Below are 22,513 nucleotides of genomic sequence, written 5' to 3' on the forward strand. Positions count from 1 at the left end.
TGTGGAGAGAATAGTGCTGTCATTTATCCTGAAGGATACCAAAGAAAGGATGGACCCACTGCAATCTGCACACAAGCAGAGGCATGGCATTGATGATTCTCTACTGATTCTCTCAAAGGGATAAAGCCAATCTATAACTCAATACAGCAACTAATCTATAACTCAATACAGCAACAAACCTATAACTCAATACAGCAACTAATCAATATCTCAATATAGGAACTAATCAATAATTCAAGACATCAACTAATCAATAACTCAATACATCAACTAATCTATAACTCAATACATCAACTAATCAATTACTCAATACAGCAACAAATCTATAATTCAATACAGCAACTAATCTATAAATTAATACAACAACTAATCTATAATAAATACAGGGTGTAATCTATAACTCAGGGCGGCACGGATGGTGCAGTGGGTAGCACTGCCGCCTCACAGCAAGGAGGTCCCCGTCGGCCACGGCCTCTCTGTGTGGAGTTTGCATGTTCTCCCTGTCTCTGCGTGGGTTTCCTCTGGGTACTCCGGTTTCCTCCCACATAAGCGGGTTCAGATAATGGATGCATGGATGGATGGATCTATAACTCAATACAGGAAATAATCAATGAATCAAAACAGCAACTAAACTATCATAAATACAGTAACAAATCTATAAATTGATACATAAACTAATCTAAAACGCAATAGAGTAACTAATCTATAAATCGATACAGCACTGTTACTTATTTGCTTGATCTGTTCAGTGAATTCTTGAGAACCTTCAGCTTCTGCCATGAATCTCAACCTCGAGTTCAGTCACTTGCAATAGCGCCACAAGGCCACCAGATGGTGGGATGCATCCACTTTGTGTTTCAAGTTTTCCAACAGGACCCACAGGTCTGATAGCGACACTTTTGGCTATTTCCAGCTTCTGTTATGGTGCATGGTTTAGTTTTTTCATCTATTTAGCATGAGGATGGAGGTGCCATTTCACAGAAATATTCTGAGAGATGCACTGAAGACGTTCATGGTTTTTGCACACACAGAGCACACACACACTCACTCATACATACAGACACACACTCACACACACACATACATACAGACACACACTCTCACATGCACACACACACACACACACAAATACACACACACACTCACATACACACAGAGTACAAATGCACACACACACGCACACTCATACATACAGACACACACTCACACACACACACACACGCACACTCATACATCCAGACACACATACACACACAGTGTACAAATACACACAGAAATATTCTGGGAGATGCACTGAAGATGTTCATGGTTTTTGCACATACAGAGCACACGCACGCTCACTCATATATACAGACACACACACACAGAGTACAAATACACACACGCACAGACACACTCTCATACATACAGAGGAACGCACAAATACACACAAGGACGCACATACACACACACACAAACAAATGCACTCACGCACACATACTCATACACGCTCAGAGCACAGATGCACTCACATACACTCTCATACATACAGATGGACACAGAAATACACACACACACACACACACACAGTCCATCTGATCACATGGATAAATGGTTTGCTAGGCTATGCTCCTTCAGTGTGTGTAGCAGGATGCTGGCCCTGGGGAGGCTATGCTCCTTCAGTGTGTGTTTCTTATACTAGAGTTCATTTACACTACTGTAGATCAATGTCATTCATTGAACTGTGCAGATTTTAGCCCCATCCTGATCTAGTCATTTTGAGCACAAACATATCCCATACAGAATATGAAATAAGTACTACTGTAGCACAGGAGTCCGCAGTAATAAATAACAGCAAGATGTTCAATGTTTTTATAATTCAGGTTTAATCACATACAGATTTTCTTCCTTCTTTCACTCGAAAATTAACGCGGCCGCCTCTAATCCCCGCAAACTGTTTTCAACTTTCTCCTCTCTTCTGGCCCCCCCTCCCCCCCCACCCCCCTCATCACTCACACCTGATGATTTTGTCTCCTTCTTTGAAAAGAAGGTCGATGCTATTCGCAATTCCTTCTCCCAACCCTCCACCCCTGCTGACCCTCCTACCCTCCCCAACTCCCTAACCTCCTTTTCTCCTCTCTCTGACGCCGACACGCTGAAACTCCTTACTTCCCACCGCCCAACCACCTGTCCTCTTGACCCCATCCCCTCTCCCCTCCTACAATCTATATCTGAGGACATTCTCCCTTTTCTCTCCTCTCTAATCAACACCTCCCTCTCTTCCGGCACCATGCCCTCTTCCCTGAAGAGGGCCAGAGTCACTCCCCTCCTCAAAAAACCTACTCTCGATCCCTCTGCCCTGAACAACTACCGGCCTGTCTCTCTTCTTCCCTTTCTCGCTAAAACCCTGGAACGGGCGGTCTGCTCCCAACTGTCCACTTATCTTCTCCACAACAATCTCCATGACCCCAACCAGTCTGGCTTCAAGAGTGGCCACTCCACTGAAACCGCCCTGCTCGCGGTCACTGAGGCACTCCACTCTGCTAAAGCAAAATCCCTCTCCTCTGTCCTCATCTTCCTCGACCTGTCGGCCGCCTTCGATACAGTCAATCATGAGATTCTGCTCTCATCGCTGACTGGGATGGGTGTCACAGGTTCTGCACTCGCTTGGTTTTCCTCCTACCTCTCTGGTCGCTCCTACCAGGTGACTTGGAGGGGCGCACTCTCCGACCCTCAACCCCTACAAACTGGAGTCCCGCAGGGCTCGGTTCTTGGGCCTCTCCTCTTCTCGCTATACACCATGTCTCTTGGTTCTGTTATCTCTTCCCACGGCTTCTCTTATCACTCCTACGCTGATGACACCCAACTCTTCATTTCCTTCCCCCCTGACACCCAAATCACCACACAGATCTCTGCCTGCTTGGCTGATATCTCTGCATGGATGACTTCCCATCACCTGAAGCTCAACCTTGCCAAAACTGAGCTTCTCTACATCCCTGCTAAGTCCTCTCCGTCAATCGACCTCTCACTGACTGTGGAGGACTTTGTAGTTTCCTCCTCCCGTACGGCAAAGAATCTTGGGGTGACTCTTGATAACTGCCTCTCCCTGGCTCCACAAGTATCCTCCACTGCCAGAACCTGCAGGTTCTTTCTGTTTAATATACGCCGCATCCGTCATCTCCTGACGGAGAAAGCCACCCAGCTCCTAGTCCAGGCGCTCGTCATTTCCCGCCTGGATTACTGCAACTCCCTCCTAGCCGGTCTCCCAGCGTGCGCCATCAAGCCCCTCCAGCTGGTCCAGAATGCTGCAGCCCGCTTGATCACCAGTCAGCCTAGGTCGGCTCATGTCACCCCGCTTCTCATTGGCCTCCACTGGCTTCCTATTGCCGCACGCATCCGATTCAAGGCCCTAGTGTTGGCATTTCAGGCTGCTAAGGGGACTGCCCCACATTACATACAATCCCTGATCACTCCCTACTCCCCAGCTAGACCACTCCGGTCTGCCAGCTCTGGTCGCCTTACGATTCCCTCTCTACGGGCACCTGGCGGTCGAGCTGCACGTTCACGCCTGTTTTCCGTTCTGGTTCCTCAGTGGTGGAATGACTTGCCTACCACTGTCAGGACAGCAGAATCCCTCCCCCTATTTCGACGCAGACTCAAAACACACCTCTTCAAACTCTACCTTAGTCCCCCCTCCTGATTTACCCCGCCCCCCCTTCTGATACCCCTATCCCTGTCTAACCCCCCCCCCCCCCAAAAAAAAATATAAAAAAATAACAGCAGTCCAGGTGTATTTTTCTAGTTCTGGATGTGATGCTTTGACTTGTGGTAGAACCTATGCACTTGTAAGTCGCTTTGGATTAAAAGCGTCTGCCAAATGACTAAAATGTAAATGTAAATGTAAATTTTACAGGAACAGATTGAAACAAAGCAATCATGACACAGTAAATAAGGAAACTCAATATATTACTGTTCACAGTAATGAAAGGAAATAAGTACACTGCAGTGATCATTCTGCATTCTCCATTTGAGCTGCATTCACCCACACAACTTTGCACACTGAAACTCTTGTGAAAATGAATCAAATCAACTTTAAAAGCTAGTAAAATGCACTGAACTTTTATACAAAGATGCAGGTACAGGAGACAGAATTATTAACTCAAAAGCCTTTTACCATCTTTCACCTGAATCACACTCTTAATGTTATACTCATGTTTTAATTATCTAATGTATATAAACACACCATGACTATATACAATATGATTTTATTAAAATACACAAAATAAAATGTGTGTGTGTGTCTCTACTCAAGTTGGCAGAAGGACACTGAGGAGTCATACATTCCAAACCCAGCACAGGGGGGTATGTGTGTGTGTTTTTGTGTGTGGGGTAGAGCAGTGTGTGTGGGAGAGTGAGTGTTATGTGAGTGTGTGTGTTGCGTGTGTGTGTATGTGTGGGGTAGAGGGGTACATGCGTGCGTGTGTGTGAGTGTGGGGGGGGTGGGGGGGGGGGGGGGGGGTTGTGTGTGTGTGTGTGTGTGTGTGTTTGTCTCTACTCCAGTTGGGGACACTGAGGAGTCATACACTCCAAACTCAGCACAGAGGTGTGTGTGTTGAGCGAAGTGTGTGTGTATGTGTGGGGTGCAGGGGTGTGTGTGTGTGTGTGTGTGTGTGTGTGTGTGTGTCTACTTCCGTTGGCAGAGGGACACTGAGGAGTCCCGCAAATAAAACTCAGCACAGAGGGGTGTGTGTTGAGTGAAGTGTGTGTGGAGTGTGTGCAGGAGGGTCAGTGTGTCGGAGTCAGTGACGCTGTAGAAGGACATTGTGCCAGCCAGACGGTCCACACACACTCCTACCCTGTACACACACACTCCTGCACCAGCACCATCATCACACACTCCTGCTCTGTGGTAGGGGGAGGGGCGGGCAGGTAGGGGGTTGGGGTTATTATTGTGCCAGACAGAGTATCTGTGTTTATCGCACAACAGACACCAGGAGTTTTTATTCCATCCAAACCAATAGTCAGCATCCTGTCCTTTCCTGCTGATTCCTCTGTATGTCACAGCTATAGAAACCTCTCCCCCCTCAGACACACTGTACTCAGCCTCCCAGTAACAGCGCTCACACACACTCTCTCTGCACAGAACCTGGTGCAGAGACTCAAATCTCTCTGGATGATCAGGATATGGCTCCTTTCTCCCCGGTGTGTGTGTCACCTTCCTGTTCCCCTCAGACAGAGACAGCTCTCTGTGCGCTGTGTTTGGATCCAGTGTGAGCCGACAGCCATCTGCACACCAGAGACATTAATGACATTAATTATTATTCATATTCACCTCATTATGTGATTTCTTGGTAAAGTCTCTCACTCTCACACAAACACATACACACACACACACACACACACACACACAGTACAGTGTGTATCTATGGAAAGTGTTCTGAATTAATAAATACTCACATTTCCTGGGTCCTGGTTTGATCTTGTTCTCTCCTTCATGTCCCACACTGTAAGAAACACAGAACAGCATGTGTGTGTGTGTGTGTGTGTGTGTGTGTGTACTTACAGCAGTGTGAGTGTGTGTGTGTACTTACAGCACTGTGTGTGTGTGAGTGTATGTGTGTGTACTTAAAGAGAATCACAGTTTCTCTGCCTGACAGCCTGCAGAGAGAAGAACACACACACCTTACAGCACATTCACATAAACTAACAGAGCTGTGTGTGTCACACACCTTACAGCACATTCACATAAACTAACAGAGCTGTGTGTGTCACACACCTTACAGCACATTCACATAAACTAACAGAGCTGTGTGTGTCACACACCATACGGCACATTCACATAAACTAACAGAGCTGTGTGTCACACACCTTATAAAACATTGACAGTGTTCCCCAAAATTTAAGTAGTTGGCCAAAAAGTTGTTGTTTTTTTTTCTGATGCAATTTGGAAGCTTCTGGTGCATTTTAATGCGTTAAATTAATCCCTAATACATGCCTTTATTCTTAAGCATTTTGTTAAGTTTACGTTCAAATATGCCAACATCACATACAATTTAATCTTGTAGTGCCATTAAACAGAAATTTCTTCAGAAAGAAAGAAGAAAATATGGTAATGAAAACTCTTTACTTGAATAAACAAAGTATTTTACAAAGCGAGAAATAAAACATACATGCTTCACTTTAATGATACTGAACAATAACTCTAATTTGACTATGTACAAATTAAACTATTAGGTTTATATATTCAGTCATCCATGTCAGACTCTGACTCTTCCCAGTCCGTGTGAAGAGACACCAACACACACATGCACATGCACACACACACACACACACACACTCACACACACAAACACAAAATCTACTGCACACGTATGCATATCCACTAACATGCACAGACCCCACTACACATATACACACTAACATACACACATACCCCTACACACACACACACACACACATACAGTACTCTGCAGAAGTCCTAGGCACCCTACACTTTATTATATATATATATATGCTTTTGTGTGTGTGTGTGTTAGTTTAAAGAACACATCCAAATATTCATTTTCCAAAAGATTAAATTTTACAAAGACATATTTGTATTAAAATAAAAAAGTAACATATTACTAAGTAATTGAGTACGTTTTACATAAAAACGTGATCAAGGCTGTCTGAGATCAGAAGCAAGGAGCCAACCTGCAGAAGAGACTGTGGCAAGTTCTCCAACATGATTGGAACAACCTTCCTGCTGATTGTCTTATAGAACTGCAGGACAGCGTTGGCTATCTCATAGTGATGCAGTTTTAACGCCGAAGGGTGGTCACAAAAACTACTGATCTGATTCAGTTTTGAACTATTCTGACAAATGACTAAAATGTGTAAAATGTATAGTGCGTTTATTTAGGACCTTTCATTGAATTATTTTTGAAAGAATCTTATCTGAACAGAACGTTATACAGGTGCCTAAGACTTTTGCACAGTACTGTACATACATACACAAACCGCCCGACACACATATATATACACACACACACACTCACCCATCCCGCAACCACACACAATCACAAACCGCCTGACACACATACACAAACCGCCTACACACAAACGGGTGCACATAAAACCCCTACACACATATACACACACACCCCCACCCCACAAACACACACACTCACATACTGACCCTCCCCAACACACAAACATTCACATACCCCCTGACCCCCCCCCACACACACACACACACCAACCCCCAACACATATAAACACATACCCCCCCCCCCAACACACATAAACACAAACTGTGCCACCACACACAACACATACACACATCCCACCTCACCGCCACCACACACACCCCACAAACACACACTCACATATCGACCCCCCCACCCACAAGACACACACTCACATACCCCTCCGAACCACACACACAAACACACATACAGACGCCCCACCCACACACACACACATACCCCCGCACACACACATACACACACACAACACTTGAATACCTGCATAAATAAGAAATAAATAAAAAAATAGAACATAATGCCGTGGTCTGGGTGAATCCTCTTTTCTGGATGGCATTTTGCCCGATCCATCACCCTCCTCCTACCTCTCCTTGTGCTTTCCTCAGACTGCAGCAGGTCGAGAAGATTATAAAAAAGAAATAGAATGATCTAAATACAAACACAAAATAACATCTTCGAGACAATATATACTTCTATACTAATATATTGATTGAGGTCCACTGATTGAAGTTTTTCTATCTGGATCTTCATTACTGAGCTTGCTAGTTTGCCAATCTTCCGCTGTTAGTTCTCTAGTTCTAAAAGCCACTGCCTTCAAGGTGTCATAGACCTTGGAGTATTCAGTGACTGATTGTGGTAGACTAGCGCCATCTACAGCTTATCCAATGAAACTGTTACTGCAGAATTCCAAGGGAGAATGACTCGCTGTGGAATGCTGCAGTTTAGCACTCATTTTAAACTGCAGGTGAAAAACATTTAACTGGAAACTCTCAGAACACAAAATTCTGAGAAAGGTTTCTTTAAAATATTTTAAACTTTAAAATCCTGAGTTTTGCCCCATTCAAGCTTTTAATGCTTTAGAAATGGAGAAGGGCTTGATTAGGGTGAACTGTGATATTCTGGATTATGTACTGTAAAGATTTTTATGGAGAGGAATATGTTCTTTGAAATGGCATTCACAGTTGTTCATTTATCAAAATGGGTGAAATAACTGGATAAAAATTACCCTGTTACATTACTCCTTCTCATGCTTCATGTCTTGTACATTTCTGTTGCCTCATTTATCAAACGTGAGGCAAACAAACTTGACCATGAATCATTCGGAAATGCATTGACACAAATAATGAGGGACGTATCAAAGCTTTCAGATGTTTTCTAGGAGGATCCAAACAGATTCCATAAATACTCTCAGCTGTTCGTATTGCGCGCGGAAATGAGAGCCCACAGTTCTAAAGCATGTTTTGTGGTTTTATTGTTCCATCCATTATTAATATTTTAATTTAATTTGCAGTGGCAAAATTATTTTAATAAGCCAATTGAATATTCAAATTATTCATCATATGAAAAACACAACTGGATTCAACATTAAAATGGGTGATGATTAATTTGGGTAATACTGATTAATTCATGCTTAATTGAAGTTGAATATGAATTCCATAAAACACGTAAATAAAGTTTGCTATAAATAAGGCGTGCCCATCATAGCTTAGACAGTCCTGAAAGGCCCAGCCCAGACCCAACATCATCGGCGGAGGTAACCGCTCCACCACCTGTCTCCCCTGTCCCTGGGAAAATGCCTAATCCTGACCTAACATCTTCATCTGACTCTGAGCCAGAGCCAGAGCAGACCACATACAAAAAGATCAAAATATACTCACTGATTCAATGTCATTCATGACTGATGGAGAAACAGACATTTCCACTAAGTGTGGGAGTGTGAGATCGTCTAAAGCCGCATCTTGTACAATGGGAGACTGGCCAACATATTATTGGCCACATCGAGGTGGAGCATGGCTCAAGTTAAGCAGAAATAAGACATGCAAAACATTTAAATAGTTATTATTCAGATATGAATAATATGATATGATTGATTCAATAAGCATCTATAGGGCCCTAACTATGTAACCTGTCATCTGTGGATGTTTATATCAAAACTTGTGTAGTGGCTTAAGGAGATCAACACTATCTCTTAAAAGTGGTTAGACATGCTGTCCCACTGCAACATGTCCGGTTAGAAACATTGAATTCTCAACACTTCCACACAGTTAGCACACACTCTCATGTGGTTCTGAAAGGAATAATGATCTAACTTGGTAGCATTGTGTACTTGTATAACAAGTACAAATATGGTTATAACATGAGACATTATAATCTAATATGAATAAACATGCATCCACCTCCACACTGTATTAGAATATGGACACAACCATTCCACAGTGTATCACATGTGTATTTGTCTCAGTACTGTAGTTCCTGACCTTATTACTTCCAGACCAGGCATATCTACCTTGTGTACTAGACTTATGTTCATTGCTTTATAACCGATCCTATGCAAATTATACGGACCTGTTCTGTTGTTTGTTCTCTGACCTTGATTTGCACTTATTTTTGTACATCGCTTCGGATAAAAGTGTCTGCTGAATAAAATGTAATGTGATGTCACAGAATACGTCACTTCCGTGACAAACACACAGCCATAATTATCCATCCATCCATCCATTATCTGAACCCGCTTATCCTGATCAGGGTCGCAGGGGGGCTGGAGCCTATCCCAGCATACATTGGGCGAAAGGCAGGAATACACCCTGGACAGGTTGCCAGTCCATCGCAGGGCACACACTTCATTCACTCACACACTCATACCTAGCGACGCTCCAAAATGGGAGCATTGCAGAGCCCTGTGTGCTATGGATAAAGCAACCAAACTTGTATTCCAGGGAAAGCAAATAATTGGTGTAGGATCTTTTACTGCATGTTAAATCTATAGCTCCTCTTCTCTCTGGCCCTGTTCCAGGATAAATTAGAGGAGCTCAAAGTTTACTTCTCCAAGACCAATTAGCAAAAATGTGAGATTCACAGTGCGATTCAAAAGGATCAAGAGGAACCATTAAGTTATGTCAGCCCTCGGTAAGATGCCTTTTTTATTTTACACAGTGCAAGGTTGTACTTCCTGACAAGTACCAAAACACTTCTACTCTACTCAGTTGAAAAATGTTTTTCAATATTCATAAAATAATTTATTACATAAATTGTGAAGTGTCTTTTGTTTTTACTTTTTCAAGAAAATTATTTAAATTACCTCAGATGAGTGTTACTTTGACCACATGTGAACAGGAAGTTGCAGTTGCAGAGGCTTGCAGTTTGTCCTTGTGCCGAGAAATTAGATAGTACCTAGGTCTGAATTTCTGAACCTTAGTTACTTACCTTTCTTCTTGGTCTTAGGGCTGAACTCCCCTACTCCAGCTTTCATGAGGGGGCCTGGATCTCGGAGAGCCAAACTGGCAAGGGCTGCAGAGCCAAGCGACTCTGAAGATGAGGAATGGAACCCTCGTCTGGAGACACAAACAGCCACAATACACACACACACACACACACACAAGTAATCATTAAGCTCACAAGCAAATATCTGTTTTTCCACTTCCACAAATGTATGACTGAAAAATAGCAACTACACACAGCACAGCAGACATCTTCATTAACAATGATTTCTCTGGGGTATTTGAGTGGTTACAAACATGAAACTATGGGTCAAAACAAAACAGCAAGAGGAATAAAGGCTAAAGCAAGAGGCGGAAGTCTAAGAGGTCAGGACACATAACACAGGAGAGTGTGGTCACGACACAACAATTTGGCGACAAAAGGCAGAAACAAAGAGGTTTAAATACACATAACTAACTCGAATCCAAACTAGACACAGGTGGGAACAATGACAGTAGACAGGAAAGAAGTACATTCAAGGATTGGAAAGGCGGAGACATGAAACGAGACAGATGAAACGAATTAATGAAAGGAACAACCAGGAAACTGAATACGGTGTGCACAGAGGGTAACAGTACATGGAAACTTAGACAAAGCTAGACAATGAAAAATACAGAACCTGACTCAATAGGCATATTGTACATTCACAATGCCACATGTGTACTACATCACTACTCTATAGGCATACTGTACATTCACAACGCCACATGTGTACTACATCACTACTCTATAGGCATATTGTACATGCACAATGCTACAAATATACTTCATATACATCTCCAGGGTCCCGAAGCTTCAGTTCCAAAATCCGGAGTGCCAGTCAGACTGGTGCTTCAGGGAGGAGTGCAGCAGGACAGGCCAGGACACAGGCAGCCTCGCTGGCTCAAACGCAGGAGTCTGTTGTGGGTGGGCACTGGCCCGTTGCCTCGACCACAGTTCCGCTGTTCTGCAGCCTGCCTGCTTCAGTGTGTGCGCGGCAGGCGTGTGCTGTGAAACATGGAATGATCCATTTCAGTTGGGTGGGGGGGGACTCAGGGTTAGTCGGGTTAATAGCGCCCTGATTGCCTCGGCTTTCAAGTAAAAAATAAACAAATCAGCACATCCTTTGTTTTCTTTTTAGACTCAGACATCTATTGCAATCACTTACTATAATATGCAAAATGCTATTTTGAAACACATTTAAGCATTAAAATACAGCTGTCCAGGCATGTTTTGTGATTTGAGGGCACTTGATCGCAGCTGCCTTTGATTAATCGCTGAAGAACGCTGTAAGAACATGAATTCATGTTGTCTTCTGTGCATTCAAATATTCCTGTTCTTTCAGGAAGTGAAGAATGCTACCAGCCTCAGCAATGATGGTGACAATGGTTTTCCTGGTTCCTCTGTTGTGAAGCCGAGAGAGCCATCCAAACAGAGCTCCAAACAACCAAATACTGGCCCTTACACATGGGTGCCTGTTCATGTAATAAACAGTTATGCGATATGACATGAGGTACACAAGACTCATGGGACGGGCAGTGACCCACTTACATGGACGTGGCACCAAATTGTGGTAGCGACACTATTTTAGTCCTGTGAAGTGCCTCTCATGCATCGCATCTTAATTCTCTTGGATTGGGCGTATGTGTCGAGGCTGTTCCATACAATGACCTATTGCATGCAAGCTCTGATGACAATAAAATTAAATGTACAGTGTTTACAGATTGACACATCAGTACAACAATCATTTGTCCACGGTTCATCAGTTGCTCCAGCAAATCCCACTCAGAGTGGCTCAAGACTCAAAACACACAAAATAGCATTTGATATTTAGCATGTTCGTCTGTTGTATTTCGCCCACAGTGTATTTCGCCCACAGTTGCGTTGCTCTGTGACTTTCAGGACGATCGAAGAAAGAGCATTTGAAATCACAGAAGGAGCAGGCAAACGTTTACGTCCGTGGTGAAAAGCTCTGCAGCACGCAGAAAGTGTGCTACACTGAGGAAGAGGAGCCCAGAGATGAAGATTATCTCTGTGAGCCATGAGGAAACGAAGGCTGTTTCTATTTCCTTTGTGATTGAGGTCCAGCTATGGATAAACTCTCCCGTCTCTTAGATTGTAACGAGTGCCAGTCCTTCTTCACTGATGAATTCCCGGTCCACGGCCCCCCTTTGTTCATTTCGAACTCCGGCCCCGCGGGGGCCCCCAATAGGGCCCGGCTTACCCTGCCCCCCGATCTGGAGGTCAGTCTTCAGCATCCCTGGAGCAAGCCTGGGGGTGTTCGCCAAGGGACAGACAGTGCCTAGGGGAGTCACTATGGACCCTACAAGGGAGAGCTGACTGAGGAAGACGTAGCCATGGAGAGCGGCTACTCCTGGATGGTGAGACGGACCTTGTTGCTGCAGTGGAGAGTTCAGTGTAGAGAGCAGTGTGGTTTTTCATAGTGCAGAGATTTCAAAGTAATATGGAGCTGTATGAGTGTTTGTAGCACAGAAGTAACACAGGTTCACAGTGTAGAAATTAAGTCTTGCTAACGATGCTGTTAGATCTCCAGGAGCAGGCGCTGTGTTGAATACATTGATGCCAAGAGAGAAACCCACTCCAACTGGATGAGGTTGGTTGTAGTGCTTACAGAAAACACTGACTGCATTTCTACCTTATAACATTATTACATCATACAATGATAATATATATTATATAATTTTGTTGGGCTCTCTTACTTCCCTGTGTTCCCTTTGACTCAGATATGTGAACTGTGAGGTGTGGTATGGGGATGACGATGCAAAAGACCTGGGTATCACCTTCAACTACCTATGGAGCAACAAGTGCTCTTCTAAAGGCACAAATCCCTTCTCTTAACACCAGAACAGACTGTGGAACTGGCAGCTTGCAGTTTTATTTGTATTCTTGTTCCACCATTGAAAGATCAATATGGCCTTCTTAAAATTCTGAATTGGCATTTATTCCCATAAAGCATTTCCCCTACTTTTTTGGAAATGATTTTGCAGTGAACCTCTGGAAAGGGGAACATGGAAATTGTGGTTTGCTGTGGTTTTCTGGATGGGGACCAAATATCGACTTGCCAAATTTCTAAGCTGGTGTGGGCATTGAAGGCATTGATTCTTCAAATGGTTTTTGAGGCCTTCTTCTCATAGATTCTCACAGATCACAGGTTTTGGTCCTGCAATTCTGAATTGACCTGTTTCACAGCTCTGTTGTAAGACTAGAAACATCTGACGTAAATAGAACTTTGCCCGAATCAATGCCCATGTTAACCCTAACCTAAGTGTGTCTTAGGTACTATTTTGAGGAATCAACAACCAGAAATTTGATCTAAAATTTCCTTTTGAGATTTGAGAAACTTGTCAGACACGGTGGGGGAAAATGTTTTGGTGCTAAAAACACAAATGAAAGGATTCTTCTTTTCTGTCCAGTTCTACGTATCGCTCTGAACTCTTTCTCTCTTTCCTCCATTCCTCCACCAGGGGGCGAGGATCACATGCTCACATCACATCACATCACATGCTCAAGGGCATGAAAAATTAATTTAATGCAAAGACATTTTTTAATAACATGTTTGATGGTACAAAAGATGGTTTTAAAGCAAGTTCTCACTTTGTGATGGAACATTTTTAAGGTGTTCAAACGCATACCTTCTCTACCAACTGCATTTTGTTGGTTTTAAAATTCTAATTCTGTTTGATCATTTAATATAAAATCTTTCATCTTAAAATATGTGATTGGTATTAAATATTTGCATGCTTCGCATTTTGGGGTTAAATTAAAGCAGAGAACAGCAGTTAAGTAGGGTGCTTGCTTCATATTGTTGCATTATTTATTCTGGCATATGAAATACTGTTATACTTGAATGGTTTTAATAAATGAAATGTAAACTTTAAGGTTTAGAAGTAAGGGGTAGTTGCTGTTGTTCACTAAGTGCTGAATAAAATGGAGGCTGGATCTTGGTGGTGTGTGGCTATTTTTCTTTTACTTCTCCCCTCCTGCATGCGCCAACCCTCAGTAACATGCTCATTTTACCACCGAAACATTCTGGTCACAGTTTGCACTTGGGAAACACTTTACAAAAAAGTGACAGGGATTGGCATTAACTAACAAAGTTGTTAACATTGTGAACAAATATAGTCGCACTCAAAGCTGAATAAGATGGAACCACAGGAAGGGCTGAGATTGACTCAACTGGCTATGCTGAGTTTCCCGCTGGATCATTTCTCAGCCCGAGAGACCGGGGATTTACTGTACTTATTGTAGTCTATGAATGAAATAAGACATTTAATCATACACACGATTTACTGTTTGAATCATGTTTATTTTCCACTTTGCATGTGCACTTCAAAACATTTAACTTGTAAAAAAAAACCCCATTACATTACATTACATGGCATTTAGCAGACGCTCTTATCCACAGCGACGTACAACAAAGTGCAAATCAAACACAAGAACAAGTGCAAAGAGGACCTGAGAGGACAGTACAGTTCCGAGTCCTAGTGTAAACATACAGAAAATCAGAACCCTTGAAGAGTACAATCAACTTTCAAACTAGCATACCACAGTTGGCAGCTAGAATACAACAATACAACAGCTAATAAAAGCAACAATACCTATACAAGTAACAATATCTATACATAAGTGCCATTACAGTCTAAGGCTAATCATGGTGGTGAGTTGGGAAGGGAAAGGTGTAGCCTGAAGAGATGGGTATTCAGTCTGCGCTTGAAGGAGGTCAGAGACTCTGCCGTTCTGACATCCACCGGGAGGTCATTCCACCACCGTGGGACCAGGACAGACAGCAGTCGGATTAACATAGGATTAAAATGGTACTGAATATAATTACTGGTGTGGATCCTTGTCCAATCGGAAGAGGAGCACTCAGGATGAATCAAAATGAGTTACAAACAAATGCTAGACACAGGTCATTGGCTCGAGCCTGGACTGATTTACTCAGACCAACAACGTGCACATGTGTTGACCGCAGCTGCAAATGTCAAAGCAAGGAAAAATGGGTGTATGTATACCTTCAAACTAATCATATCACATCAGTCTATGGGCTAGGACATAGTCTTAAAGGCTGTTCTCAGCTAAAAACAAGGATGATACACTGGCTTAGATGGTAAATTATGAGAAAAATTTGAATCATAGGAAGTATATTTTGGTAAATATAATACAGAAACTGAGCAGTGCCTTCCAAACAAGCACAATGTCAGTGTTCTTTGTACATGCTATTTCCTCGTAGGCTATCACTGAACAATGAGTCAGAGCCAGGTTGATCAAGGATGGCAAACTGGGGTTGTTCATCTCTATACATCTCATTTTTATATGAATTTCCTAAAATAATTTCAGAAATTGTTTGGGTGTGAGAATTTCCTTGCCAAATCATGCCAATTTCACTCCTGTAAAGTAATTAGGCTGGTATAGCATGCCTGTCCTGTTGTCCTAGCTCTTGATAAAGATGACATTGGAATATGCATTGGCTTGGGAGCGTACAGGATATTCAATGGTCCAAAACCAAATTCTCATTAATATGAATTAATATGAATGTGAAATTGACATTAACAAGTATCTCAAAGGAATGATTGTTCAAACAAACATCATGTGTGGTCATTTTGATCACCTGTAAATTATCAAGGCTAGAAACACACAAGAGTTCAGGGGCCTCATTTATAAACATTGCGTATGCACAAAAGAATGCGTACGCCACTTTCTAAGCAAACTTTGGCATTTATAAAAATGAACTTAACGGGAAAATATGCGGTCCTCCACGGAAACTCTGACTCATGCGTACGCACATTAACTGGAGAAATGAGAAACTGCGACTCCAATGGCAATGGGATGAAACGCGAGAAATGGTGTGAAATTGATACCACTGTGTAAAATAAATCGAAATATTACCTCTCACGTATCATATATGAAGAGTTAATTTGCAAAAACTGATAAAAGCCTCTCTTACAACGAATAAACAAACAGCTGTTTGATTGATGCTCCCTGGAGTGCCCAAAAAATATGATTTAGGATGATAAATATAAACGGAGATGTTGTTGTAAAATAATCCCTCAAATAGGTAGACGAATTGTTAAACAATACTTCATGTTATTAAATGTATTCTCATAAATAATATGGTGAACAGTCGGACAAATTATGCTGCACTGATGCCGTTTACAATTCGTCAGTCAGGCAGATACGAGTGCATAGTTTCATATATTGTTATCATATTCATATATTATGTTTTATAATGTGTTTATTGTTATGGATTTTTGTTCGTTTTATCTCTTAATTTTGTAACTGTGTTTTCAATGGTGCTAGACAAATAACGTGTATTATTATCATTATTATTATTATTATCATCGTCATCATCACATTCGTTGTGCAGAACTGTTTGTCATTTACAATCAATCAGGATAATTCCCACACCTGTAGCTTTTCAGAGGCAATCAAATGGCTGAAATCCCTTTTCTTGGCCTTCTTTTCAGCGTTTGCCATTGTCGTCTTCGTGAAATGCATCTTCATTAGGGGTGTTTCACTGCCTATTTATAGGCAACTGTGGGCGGGACATAAAGTTGGCACAGTTGCGCCACATTTAGAGTTGATTGTGACGTGGGACGTGCGTGTGCACTGTTTTATAAAAAGAATATTTTTTATATGCACGTCCTGGGTTTCATGCGTACGCAACCTTTTGACGTGAATCCTACGCACAGTTTTATAAATGAGGCCCCTGGTCCGGGAATGAAAAAGTACACCCCTAATCCCGTGATTAACCTAATCTTATGAAAGCGCAGTTCAGATAGCTACGGAGTCCCCTCTAAAAATTATTTTAGTGAAAATCCATGTTCTCGGTTTTGCAATCCGGACACTCAATTCTGTGATCTATGCGCTCGGTTTGCCAAACCTTAGACTTACGTTTTTCACTGTTTACAAAACTGATGGTGCAGATTGGGCAACTGAATGCAGAGAATACGGATTTTGACATTAAAATCATTAAAAAATTTGATTTTTTGTCTTCATTATAAATGGCAGGCATTTATATAGCACCTTTATCCAAAGCGCTGTACAATTGATGCTTCTCCATTCACCCATTCATACACACACTCACACACTGACAGCGATTGGCTGCCATGCAAGGCCCCGACCAGCTCGTCAGGAGCATTTGGGGGTTAGGTGTCTTGCTCAGGGACACTTCGACACAGCCTGGGCGGGGGATCGAACCGGCAACCCTCTGACTGCTCTTACGGCCTGAGCCATGTCGTATAATGACATATAATGTCCAATAATTACTAAGTGGTGATTCCTTGAAGCCCTTTGGATGACAAGTGAAGTGGTCTGTTTTGAAAAAGTGATGAACAATCATAAATAGTTGCCATGGCTAGAATAATATATATTTTTTAAACTAAATATAAAAATTCCAGCAGGTGCAGATGTGGAGATGCCCTCCAGTGTGTGTGCGTCATCTAATTGGAGATGGAACAGTGATGGAGGCGATTGATTGGTCCAGTTAAATGGGTAGCTGGCATTGGCCTTCTGCACTGCTGCTCTGCTGGTTCAGAAACAAGAATTATAAGAACTGTCCATTACATTACATAATATTTAATATAACAGACACTTTTGGTATGTGTGTTTGTGTGTTTATGTGCATGTATGTTTATGCGTATGTGTGTATGTATGTGTGTGGTGGGGTCTCCTGCTCACCTGTGAGTGAGCAGTATGTCCTGGTCTGTAGTCTCTCACAGGAAGGGGCTGAGCCACACCGTGCTGCTGCAGAGCTGCAACCTTGAAGAAGCTCTGGAACCTCCATCTTACACGGGCTGTGCATGCCCGTATGCACACATGAATGTATTCACATGCCAAAGCAGCCGCAAGTTCCGTAAATATTACGTGTGTGTATTTACTTTACACAAATAATGTAGCGAACAGTACGCCAAGGCTGTGCAACACTCAGCTTTTGACTTTAAAGGTACAATAGGTAATTTCGGACTCCTAAAGGTCAAGAGAGGAATTGCAGCAACAAACCACCTCAAACAACAACACTGTTCCCAAAGTCTATGAATATAATGTGTAATGTGTGTATAATGTGTAATGTGTGTAGTTAGCACGTGTGTGAAATTCAATCAAGACGTTTTTATTACAGAGGAGAACACGTTTAGTATTTAATTCATTACGTTCTACGTCGTTCTCTTGTGATTTACTCCAAGTGATATTTCATTTTTATTCTGCTCTGTTACATTTCAGCTGCATTTTTACAGCTACGCTTGTATGGATTCATTTTCAAAGCTACTGAAGATAGGATACTTCTAGGATGATCTAAACATATACTGTTGTTGCAAGTAATCTATTTCCATAAAACCATGCTTCAGATGTAATGTTAGTTTTTTGTCTTTTTGAGTAGTTGGATACATTGGTACTTAGATGCGTTGTAATGAACGAAAACACAGTATTTTCTGCTTAGGCAGGGAACTCCAAAATGGAGCAAGGTTTATTTCAGTTTTCATGTTGTGAGTTTTCTGTAAACTTTAGTTTGGCCTTATTAAAGCCCCAGGTAAACAATATTGTGGATTTTGTGTCCTTAATATTGCGCACCTTCACCACAGCACTGCTGTCTGCCCTCTGTCCCGTCACATACGTTTATGCGGTTATACAGTCCATCAGTGCCTTTCCTCTGATTGGTGTTAGACTGTGACCACATATTGCAAAAGAACAGTACTGTCCAATCATGTCAAAGAGCCAGCATGATCACTCTGACATCACCTGCAATACATTTGTGGAAAGAATAGTGCTGTCATTTATCCTGAAGGATACCAAAGACAGGATGGACCCACTGCAATCTGCATACAAACAGAGGCACGGCATTAATGATTCTCTACTGATTCTCTCAAAGGAATGAAGCCAATCTATAACTCAATACAGCAACAAATCAATAACTCAATACATCAACTAATTAATAATTCAATACATCAACTAATTAATAATTCAATACATCAACTAATCTATAACTCAATACATCAACGAATCTATAACTCAATACAGCAACTAATCAATAACTCAATACAGCAACTAATCAATAACCCAATAAAGCAACTAATCAATAACTCAACACATCAACTAATCTATAACTCAATACAGCAACTAATCTGCAGCTATAAGGCCACCAGATGGCGGAATGCATCCACTTTGTGTTTCAAGTTTTCCAACAGGACCCACAGATCTGACAGTGGTACTTTTGGCTACTTCCAGCTTCTGGTATGGTGCATGGTTTAGTTTTTTAATCTATTTAGCATGAGGATGGAGGTGCCATTTCATTCTGGGACATGCACTGAAGATGCTCATCGATTTTGCACACACAGAGCACACGCACACTCACTCATACATACATACAGACACACACTCACATACACACACACATCCTCAGAGTACACTAACACACAGCCGGCAAGCCCCCAGCCATACACACACACACAGACTACAAATACACACACACACACACACACACACACACAGTAGAAATACAATACACACACACACGCACACACACATCCTCAGAGTACATTTACACACAGCCTGCAAGCCCCCGGCCATACACACACACACACATGCACACAGCACATACTCATACACACACAGTACAAATACACACACGGACGGACGGACGCACGCACACACTCTCATACAGACAGATGCAGAAATACACACACACAAATGGACTCACACACAAATGGACTCACACACACATACTAATACACAATCAGAGCACCGACGCACGCACACACACTCATACAAACAGATGCAGAAATACACACACACACACACACACACACACACACACACACCTGATCACATGGATAAACGGTTTGCAAAGTTACGCTCCTTCAGTGTGGGTAGCAGGATGCTGGCCCTGGGGAGGCTATGCTCCTTCAGTGTGTGTTTCTTATACTAGAGTTAATTTACACTACTGTAGATGAATGTCATTAATTGAACTGTGCAGATTTTAGCCCAATACTGATCTAGTCATTTTGAGCACAAACATAATCCCATACAGACTATGAAATAAGTACTACAGTAGCACAGGGGTCCGCCGTAATAAATAACAGCAAGATGTTCAATGTTTCTGTAATTCAGGTTTAATCACATACAGATTTTACAGAACAAGTTTATTTATTTAAAAAAAGAAATGTATTCCCGCCACCACCACCCCCCTCTTGGCAGGTCAACTTTATTTTTAATAATACAAAAACAAACATATATACACTGGTAATTTTGAGAGAGAGAGTGAGAGAGAGAGAGAGAGAGAGAGAGAGAGAGAGAGAGAGAGGGAGAGAGAGCGAAGGAAGAAAACAGTATGAAGCCTTTGAGGGGAGGGTAAAACAAAACAGACAGTTACTAAAAATAACAATAAATGAAAAAAAGAATAATAATAAAAATAATAATACAGTGCGGAAAGAGTGACTTGTGTACACATATGAACACGCAGACCAAGGGGCAGATAGACTGGGAAACAGGGAAAAAAGTAAAAATAATAAAAGTAACGATGGAGAAAAAATGAAATAAAATGAAAAGAACAAAATGATATGGCAATATGAATAACACATTCTTAAATACAAAATAAATATATATATATATATATATACAGTGGTGTGAAAAAGTGTTTGCCCCTTCCTGATTTCTTATTTTTTTGCATGTTTGTCACACTTAAATGTTTCAGATCATCAAACAAATTTAAATATTAGTCAAAGACAACACAAGTAAACACAAAATGCAGTTTTTAAATGAAGGTTTTTATTATTAAGGGAGAAAAAAAATCCAAACCTACATGGCCCTGTGTGAAAAAGTGATTGCCCCCCCCCCCCCCTGTTAAAACATAACTTAACTGAGGTTTATCAAACCTGAGTTAAATTTTTCTAGCCACACCCAGGCCTGATTACTGCCACACCTGTTCTCAATCAAGAAGTCACTTAAATAGGACCTGCCTGACAAAGTGAAGTAGACCAAATGATCCTCAAAAGCTAGACATCATGCCGAGATCTAAAGAAATTCAGGAACAAATGAGAAAGATCTCAATTACTTTCTATCAGTCTGGAAAAGGTTATAAAGCCATTGCTAAAGCTTTGGGACTCCAGCGAACCACAGTGAGAGCCATTATCCACAAATGGCGAAAACATGGAAAAGTGGTGAACTTTCCCAGGAGTGGCCAGCCGACCAAAATTACCCCAAGAGCGCAGCGACGACTCATCCAAGAGGTCACAAAAGACCCCTCAACAACATCCAAAGAACTGCAGGCCTCACTTGCCTCAGTTAAGGTCAGTGTTCATGACTCCACCATAAGTAAGAGACTGGGCAGAAATGGCCTGCATGGCAGAGTTCCAAGACGAAAACCACTGCTGAGCAAAAAGAACATTAAGGCTCGTCTCAATTTTGCCAGAAAACATCTTGATGATCCCCAAGACTTTTTGGAAAATACTCTGTGGTCTGACGAGACAAAAGTTGAACTTTTTGGAAGGTGTGTGTCATTACATTATTACATTATTGGCATTTGGCAGACGCTCTTATCCAGAGCGACGTACAGTTGATTAGACTAAGCAGGAGACAATCCTCCCCTGGAGCAATGCAGGGTTAAGGGCTTTGCTCAAGGGCCCAACGGCTGTGCGGATCTTATTGTGGCTAGACCGGGATTAGAACCACTGACCTTGCGTGTCCCAGTCATTTTACCTTAACCACTACGCTACAGGCCGCCATTGTGTCATTGTGTCCCATTACATCTGGCGTAAAAGTAACACCGCATTTCAGAAAAAGAACAACATACCAACAGTAAAATATGGTGGTGGTAGTGTGATGGTCTCAGGCTGTTTTGCTGCTTCAGGACCTGGAAGACTTGCTGTGATAAATTGAACCATGAATTCTGCTGTCTACCAAAAAATCCTGAAGGAGAAGGCTATCTGTTCGTGACCTCAAGCTGAAACGAACTTGGGTTCTGCAGCAGGACAATGACCCAAAACACACCAGCAAGTCCACCTCTGAATGGCTGAAGAAAAACAAAATGAAGACTTTGGAGT

The sequence above is a fragment of the Conger conger genome, chromosome 19 (assembly GCF_963514075.1).
Source record: "Conger conger chromosome 19, fConCon1.1, whole genome shotgun sequence".
NCBI lineage: Eukaryota > Metazoa > Chordata > Actinopteri > Anguilliformes > Congridae > Conger > Conger conger.